At 35.7% G+C, this 9667-nt stretch overlaps 1 protein-coding gene across 3 annotated transcripts in view; it reads left to right on the forward strand.

Moving 5' to 3' along the window:
• Nucleotides 1–9667, forward strand: part of LOC106872801 (zinc finger and BTB domain-containing protein 24) — a 45400-nt gene that overhangs the window by 24187 nt on the left and 11546 nt on the right. For 2 of the 3 annotated variants that reach the window (XM_014919915.2, XM_014919914.2), the window contains exon 2: nt 6222–6264. The exons of the other annotated variant lie outside the window; for it this stretch is intronic. The gene's annotated coding sequence lies outside the window, so the exon portion shown is untranslated. The remainder of the gene's footprint in view (nt 1–6221; nt 6265–9667) is intronic. 3 annotated transcript variants of the gene reach the window in all.

A 9667-nucleotide genomic window follows, 5' to 3' on the forward strand; every position in this document is an offset into this window, starting at 1 on the left:
AGCATCGCTTGATAACCGATGCTGGTGTGTTTACGTCCCCGCAACTTAGCGGTTCGGCAAAAGTGACCGATAGAATAATTCCTGGGGTCGATTTGCTCGACTAAAAGGCGGTGCTCCAGCATGGCCACAAACAAATGACTGAAACAAGTAAAAGATATATATATGTGTGTGTGTGTGTGTGTGTCTTGAAATTTCCCTCTCCATATTCAACATGTAGAATTCTTTTCCTTTTGGTTAAAATGTTTTGAAACGTATTGTACGCCTCTCTACTCTTCTTCTCCCACTCCCACTCCTCTTATCTTTTTCGTTTTCTAACATCGCCTCTCCATTCGACCCTTGTCTTCTCTTTCATGTTATCCTTGTTTTGTTTTCTTTCACTACTTGACTGACAACTTAATGTCTCCCACCTCGTTCTCTCTCTTTCTCTGACCTGACATTTCCACCGAACAATAAACAAGCCCTGATCTTTCCTATCCCTCTAGCTTTGTTGCGGTTATTGTCTTCGTTTTTTTCACTTTTACCTCGCGCCATTTCTTGTCTTCATTTCAAAATTATAAAAAGAAAAAAGAACATTAATATACGAAGAACGAATACTACCGCCATCTCTTTAAAAAACTGTCTCTCTTAGGTTTTCCCTCACTACATATATTGCTACGTCTAAATATACGTTATTCTTGCCTTGTTTGGATGTATACTATGTGTTATGTGTGTGTATATATGTAGTATGTACGTGTGTGTTATTTAGTCTCAAATCAATACTGATCGAGTAAACCGATGACCAAAAGTGTTCCAGATGTGGCCATTTCGTCTTTTTCTCTTTTGTGTCTATATCGCCTATTCTATGACTGAGAGTGATAATTCGAAAGATTTGGCTGCCATTTCTAGCATATAGAGCAACCATATAAAACTTCATCTATACTTGTTATTGCTTGACCCAAACAGTTTGAGATTATGATGACTTCAAAAATAAAATAAAATAAAATAAAGATTTCAATTTCCTCTCTTCTTTTTGTCTCTATCCCTACCTCTTTCTGGTTTTATTTTCAAACACTCAACTAACAGCGCTCAGTGTTGACTGCTTTGCTAAACAACTTACATATATATTAATCATACCAGAGATTAAAATCATATTTTAGTCTCTTAACACTAGTTAAAATTTGATTTTTATGTGAAATATTTTAGATGGAAATGCACTTTGAAAAGCATTGTAAAATGAAGAAAAAGTTTAGTAAAATAAATATATGGGCGCTGGAGTGGCTGTGTGGTAAGTAGTTTGCATGGCACCTTGGGCAAGTGTCTTCTACTAAAGCCTTGTGAGTGGATTTGGTAGACGGAAACCGAAAGAAGCCCGTCATATATATATATATATATGTATATATATATATATATATATATATATATATATATATATATATATATATATATATATATATATATATATATATATATGTATGTATGTGTGTGTATATGTTTGTGTGTCTATGTTTGTCCTCCAACCGCTTGACAACCGATTCTAGTGTATTTACGTCCCCGTAACTTAGCAGTTTTCAAAAGAGACCGATAGAATAAGTCCTTACAAAGAATAAGTCCTGGGGTTGATTTCTTCAACTAAAGGTGGTGCTCCAGCATGGCCGCAGTCAAATGACTGAAACAAGTAAAAGAGTATATAATGAATTATATATGCTGGTGGCATGTAAAAAGCACTCTCTACACTCTCGGAGTGGTTGGCATTAGGAAGGGCATCCAGCTGTGGAAACTTTGCCAGATGGGATTGGAGACTGGTGCAGCCTCCTGGCTTGCCAAACCATCCAACCCATGCCAGCATGGAAAGTAGATGTTAAACAATGATGATGATGAAGTAATTTAATTACATCAGTCCCCAGTTTTCAACTGGTACTTATTTTCTTGACAACATCAATAATAATAATAGCTACAAATGAAATGGTCTCACGTTGTAATTCAACTGATATCATGAGTCAACATGGAGGCTTTCAACTGTAAATATAAAAGAGAATCAGTTTCAAATCTAGTTAGACCTGTCACAACATTTATACTTATCATCATCATCATCATCACCATTTAAACAGACCCATTCGAGTGTGATTGTTGTCGAGGCTGCTGACTGGCTCCTGTGCTGATGACGCGTAAAAAAAGCACCATACAAGCATGGGCGTTGACAGTGCCGCCGGACTGGCTCCTGTGCAGGTGGCACGTAAAAAGCACCATTTGAGTGTGGTCAATGCCAGTGCCGCCTGACTGGTTCTCATGCCGGTGACATGTAAAAAGCATCCACTACACTCTTGGAGTGGTTAGTGTTAGAAAGGGCATCCAGCTGTAGAAACACTGCCAGATCAGATTGGAGCCTGGTGCAGCTTTCTGGCTCACCAGCCCTCAGTCAAACCGTCCAACCCATGCCAGCATGGAAAGCGGACGTTAAACGATGATGATGATTAAATGATGATGATGATGATGATAATGATTATTGCATTTAGAATTTTTAAAGTTTATAATATCCAATGTCAAACTTGGACACACGCTTTATCTAGTGGCCAGTGGTAAGAGAACTAATGTACGCACAACACAACACAACACAACACACACACACACACACACACACACACATGCACACTAGGTCATTTTGCTGATAAGATAGAGTGACAAAGGTAACTTTTGTTAAAACCATGTAAGAATTTATAAAATCGAAGGCTTAAAACTATATCATAGTTGCAAAAATACTGCCACTCTTCTGTGTTTGTATAGGGTAAAGACAAATATTTTTGATATCACGAGAACACATGTTAATTTAAATAGAAAAAAAGAAAACATTATTATCAGCGTCATCATAATCTTCCTATTCTTTAATATCCAGTTTCCATGCTGGATTCTGAAGGTTCCACCAACTTGCAAAAAGTAATTCATTTTTAACTGTTGAACTCAAAGTAGATGAAACTAAAAATAACAACATTTAAATATTGGGTTAAACCATGAGCATTTGAACTGGCCGTATCCAATCAAAATGTGCTGCCTGTTTTATATCTTAACCAGCTAGATCCAGCCTGTCACACCTATCCTTCAATGTCCTTATAAAATATACGATCACATCATCAAAATTTTAAAGCTACAAAATAATGCATGATTAATTAAAAACAATGTGAATGAAAAAGCATTACATTTGACAGAATAATGCTTGAAGGTTAAAAACCTTCTTGGATGGAAGAAGTGAAAAGTTGCCTTTGGGACTTGAATCCACATCTGGTTTGACTTTTTTCTATCCAAAAGGATTTTTAACTCAATGTTCAAATGCTATTATTTCCAACTTTATTGACTTCAAGTTCTACCATTAACAAATTACTTCACATTTCTTGAAGTTTTTAAATTCTTATGATGCAATAGCAAAAAGTAATTAGAGAGTGACAAACCTTTGTGGTTCCCAGTGTATTAATACCTAAAATGAGAAGTGAATTGATAAAGTACTCACGTGGATTACTCTTTCATTAGACACATGATGCAGTTTTATCTAATCTGTATTCTTATTAGTTAGATTTGTTTCATTGTTAATAGATCAACAGGACAAGTGTTTATAGAAATACTATTAAAGCTTCAACTAGTAATAATGATTTCTTTTGCCTTGACATCAATTATTTTCTTTGTGTTAGAGGAACGGTCATAGATGATTGATTCGTTTCCTGCTCATTACAAAATTGTTTAAAAAACAAGATATTAATGAGTGCACAAGATCTTGAAGTTGATTCTTGATTGGGAGTCTTAAACTCTCTTCAACCCCAATATGTAATGTTGCTTTGATGGTAAAAGTGATGAAATTTAATAATACTTTACACTGCACAACATATTATATAGACACTAGTAGAAACACTGCCCTTCAAGTGGGTTTTTGTTTTACGAGAGTGAGTCAAAAAGTAATGCCATGTTGTTTAGGACAGGTATAATTACCAACACAGGAGAACATGTATCATACATCAAAATGAAGCTGGTCCTCTGTGGATCCCATCCCTACATCTCAACATAGTCACCGTTTCTCTCAATAGCAATGTTCCACCTTTGACTGAAAGCACATGTCCCTGCCCTGTAAAATTCTGTTGGCTGTTCTTTGAGCCACTTCTTCACTACCTCCACACTCACCAGATTTAGTGCCTTCAGACTATCATCTCTTTGGCGCCACGAAAGAAGGTTTGAGAGGCAAACATTATTCCAGTGACGAGGAAGTGAAAACTGTAGTGAAGAAGTGGCTCAAAGAACAGTCAACAGAATTTTACGGGGCAGGGATGCGTGCTCTCATTCGAAGGTGGAACATTGCTATTGAGAGAAACGGTGATTATGTTGAGAAGTAGGGATGTGATCCACAGAGGACCAGCTTCATTTTGATGTATGATACATGTTCCTGTGTTGGTAATTACACCTGTCCTAAACAAAATGGCATTACTTTTTGACTCCCTCTTGTAATATGTTGAATTGAAAAATTCTAATCTGGAAACAAATAACATGGTATATATGTTGTGTTATTGTATTGTAATCAATGTTAAACAAAATAGATGTTTACAATAAACACAAAGTTGATGATGTTGGCAGAGAAATTAACCGAAGGCTTTTGTTATTCAAAGGACCATGTTTTACACATTTGTTTATAACTTTAAATGCAAAAAATTCTATAATTTTGATTTGATAAATACATAGAGAATAAAAATTTTCACAAATATTCTCAAAGTAAAAGTTACATACTCATAACTAATTAATAAGCAGCTTTCTTTGTTATAGTAGAGGTAAAATTTCAAGGATAAGCATTTCTGTTAATTTCTTTTTAATGATTTTAAAATTTAAATTGCTAAAACTAAGAAGCTTGTTTTGGGAAGAGAGTGATGTTGAAAACTTAAACTTTACTTGAATTAAATATATATAAAACCTTCAAAACCTTGTGAGTGGATTTGGTAGACAGAAACTGAAAAGAAGCTTGTCATATGTGTATGCCTCTGTGTGTGTGTGTTCCTTCCATTGCTTAACTACAAATGTTGGTTTGTTTACAACTTAGTGGATCAGCAAAAGAGACTGTCAGAATATGAGACTTAAAAACTAAGCACTAGGTTTGGTTTGTTTGACTAAAATTCTTCAAAGTCGTGTCCTGTCACGGTTTTAGTCTAATGGCTGAAACAAGTAAAAGTTAAAAATCATAAAACACTGCTCTTTAGTTCTAATCTTTACTTTGGCAGCATTTTTACCTTTGGTGTTTATAATCAAAGAGTCCAACATTGTAGAAAGAAAAGGACCCATCTTGTTAAAAACTTGATTCTGAATTTTATCAAACCAGTTAAGATAATCAGAGTGGGCACCAGTCCAAAGATGACAGCAATATTCTGTGCAAGGTCAGATGGTGGCCTTATAGAGATACAAGATACTCCCAGGTGAAAGAAATTTGCAATCACATAAGAGAGATCCAATCTACTTGGCAGCTAATATGGTAATTAATTGAACAATTAGCACAATAAATTACATTCTATGATGCTTGTTTTCATGTTCTATTAATCTTGGTTATCAAAGTAAACACTGTGTTTTGTACATAGCAGACTGTTTATATAGCATCAACTCCTTAATCAGTAAATATGGGACTCAAGTAAAGCAGGCCTTAGAAAACTTTTAAAAAACAACTCAAAATCACAATAGTTCAGGCCCTGACCATGTGATCTTATTAACTTGGATTTTAACCTCAAACAGCCATCAGAAAAAAAACTGATTTTTTTTACCTTCACTTAATAAATTATGTTGTGTAGGGTAATATATAATTGGTATTTTGAAGGCTAATGAGTTGATGTACTTTTATTATTTAAGTTTTGTGTTATCCATTTTATGATTCTTGCTCAACAAACTTGAAGTCAATGACCTTTGTTGTGTACATGCACTTGGACTTGATGCAACCAGAATCAATATGCTTTACAATTGTTTTCAGCAAACACACACACATTCTCTCAGATGTATGTATGTATGAGTATGCGTGTGTGCATGTCTTAATCTGTTTTATCTGGCAGATATACGAATAAAATATAAGACTATTTTTTATCAAAACTTAAATAAAATTGAAATAGAGCCATGTAGATAATCAATTTAAATTATTATTTCTTTTTACTTCAAAAGTAAGTTTAAGATTAAAAAAATTATGTTAAAGAAATAGAAATGATTAAAATATATATACATATATATATTTTATATTGTAGGCTTCAGATTCTCTCTAATTCCAGAGATCTTTAAATAGCCAAGGTAAGTTTAAATTTAAAATTAGTTCTCTTAATTTCTTGCAGTATTTTTTTGATTTTAATCTTACTTTGTATTATTGTTTTATTGCTTCTTGTTTGCCCCACTGTTAAGTCTGGTTGAGTTGTTAAGGCTGTTGGGCCTTGTAAACTGATGGCAGTTCATGTATAACCAATACACAAGTTAACAGCAGAGGCGTATATGTTGTTATTTGAGCTCAAACCAAACCTACCATCTTTGAAAAGGAAAGACATGTTGGACAGTTTAATCCTCGATATATGAATACAAAAAAGATGGGAATCAGTCATGTTGACACCTGTAATCTTTAATCTGTTCAATCAGGATTGACTTAAGACTAAACAACCACAATCAACACTCTTAATTCCTTGCCAGCTCATTCTGGTGTTTTCATCATCAAATTTGTCATTTAACGTTTACTATTCAGACAGAATTTGTTGAGACAGATTTCCTATGGTTGGATGCCCTTCCTGTTACCAACCCTCACCTGTTTCCCAGCAAAGTAATATTTCTCATGGCCAGACATGTTTTTCATGAAACACTGGAAACAAACAACATTGCTTCTATGTTGATGATGTCCATCTACAGCCATCACATAATATCAAAACAAAGGTGCATGCACACACACACACACACACACACACACACACACACACACACACACACACACAAGCACCACAAATGCACATGCATACATGATGAGCTTCTTTCAATTTTTATCAACCAACTTCAGTCACAAAGTTTTGTCAGCCTGGTGCTATCGTAGAATACACTTACCCAAGGTGCCGTGCAGTGGGACTGAACCCAAGATCACATGATTGGGAAGCAAGTTTCTCAACCACACAGCCATGCCTGCACCCACTTTAAATTGTTATCAAATATTAATACAGCTTCCCACGATAAGAACTGTTAAAATGAACGAGTATTTCATTAGTTTGTATCACAAGGTTCAAGTCTTACTTTATCCCTCCACAGCAATCCATTTTGGTGTGTTCCGTCACAGAACATTCTATGGAGATATTCTGTTCAAAGGCTGGCTCTCTTCCGCATGCATCATTAACAAACCTAATATTGTTTCATTGTTTTATATACTATTCAAGGTGTGTGTGTGACGCGGGGGTGGGGTGGGGGTGGAATTGCTCTCAAAGCTTCTACTGACTCCCTGATACGGTGAAATCAATACAGTTCATATTTTCATTTGTTGAAAGTTGTTAGAGATGATTACTGGAAATACATAATTAAGGAGGAGTTACAAAGAAAATCGGCTGTGTCATAGAAAGTTTTCCACTTGATAATCTCTCTCTCTCTCTCTCACACACACACACATACATGTGTATGTGTGTGTGTGTGTACATGCATATATATATGTATATATACTTTTGCCAAATCATGATGGATCAAATATCTTATATCAATATCTAATATCAACATCTAATTTTCAATATCTAACATCAATATCTCATTCACTTGGCCATTGCTACATGCATGTACACATACATACATTCGTATTGGTTTTTCTTCCCATTTCTCCATGCTAGCATGATTGGGGAAGAGTTTACAATACATCTGCCTTCATGGAACCTCAGTCCTGCTTCATATCTTCTGACTGCTTTTTTCTGGAATTGTCTTTGATCTGCTTTGACTTTGGATCTTTAGCTAATAATTATAATGAGCTTAATTTTATAATTATGATGGATATGATATAAAAAAAAAAACTTTTAAAATGAATTTCATTTTCAGATTTTCTGCTTTGATATCATTCTCTGAAAACAGTTGATTTATTGATTTGAAATCTGAAATTTAAAAAATAAATAAATTAAGTATTTAAGAAAACGGTAAAAAAACAACAATGTTCCTCTGGTGATAGTAATACAATTATTTTTGTCACTGTGTCATTATTATTATTATTATTATTATTATTATTATTATCATCATCATCATCATCATCATCATCATCATCATCATCATCATCATCACCATCATCACCATCATCACCACCATCACCATCACCATCATCATCATCATCATCATCATCATCGTCGTTTAACGTCCGCTTTCCATGCTAGCATGGGTTGGACGATTTGACTAAGGACTGGTGGACCAGGAGGTGACACCAGGCTCCAACCTCATCTGGCAGAGTTTCTACAGCTGGATGCCCTTCCTAACGCTAACCACTCCCAGAGTGTAGTGGGTGCTTTTACGTGCCACCGGCACGAAGGCCAGTCAGGCGGTACTGGCGACAGCCATGCTCAAAATGGTGTATTTTGTAACCGATTATCCCTCTCCCCACAAATTTCAGGCCTTGTGCCTATAATAGAAAGGAGTATTATTATTATTAGTAGTAGTAGTAGTGGTATTAGTATCCTGATGCTCACCCCCTCCTACTCTCTTCTGCATCCCTCTACCTCCTTTAATTCATCCATCAATGTTAATCCCCCCTCCCCTTATTCATCACTCCCATCATCTACCCTTCAGCCTTGCCCAATCTTTACAGTTTTTGCCTACTTCTTCTCTTCCATTTCCCCATCTCTCACTCCTCCATATATCCTTTGCAACCACCCCCGACTTACCCACAGTCCTAGTTCCTCTGTCCCCACTCATCTTGTACTTTGGGAAGTCACCTGGACACCTCATCACCCTGATTTATGTTTATCTTTTTGCAGCCCCTACTCTGCATTCTCATCCTCACTTCTAAATTTGAGTAGCCATGTGTCTCTTCAACAACAAGACCCTGTTTACCCACTCACCCCCTTACCTGCAGCCTTTAATCCTTCATTTCCGTGCATAAAGCTGTCTACCACCACCAACACCTTATGGCAACCCCACTAGTGCAAGGTGACATATAAAAAAAAAAGCACACAGTACATTCTGTAAAGTGGTTGGCATTAAGAAAGGCATCATTACCATCATCATCCTTGTTTAACGTCTGCTTTCCATGCTGGCATGGGTTGGACAGTTTGACTGAAAATTGCTAAGCTAGGGGACTTCACCAAGTTCTGATCTGATTTGGCAAGGTTTCTACGGTTGGATGCCCTTCCTAATGCCAACCACTCCAAGAGCATAGTGGGTGCTTTTTATGTTTCCACTGGCATGGGTGCCAATGACCTGAATACTTTCCAAAATGACCTACTTCCCTCACTGAAGTTTGGTGTACAGTTATATCATGATATAATCTCAACAAGATTTAATCTTCCTTCTCTTTTCTATAGTATATTTTATCTCTATTAGTGTGTTAGTATAGTTTATTTTATAAATATTGAACAGTCTGAAATATTCTTGATGAAAAAGCTATTGCTTCAGTCTGTTATTGTCTAAATACTGTAGAAGTCACACCCTTAATTACTCTAGAAGTCGTTTGACTTCTAGAGTAATTAAATGTTGGTACAAAATT

This window comes from Octopus bimaculoides, chromosome 7 (assembly GCF_001194135.2).
Source record: "Octopus bimaculoides isolate UCB-OBI-ISO-001 chromosome 7, ASM119413v2, whole genome shotgun sequence".
Lineage (NCBI taxonomy): Eukaryota > Metazoa > Mollusca > Cephalopoda > Octopoda > Octopodidae > Octopus > Octopus bimaculoides.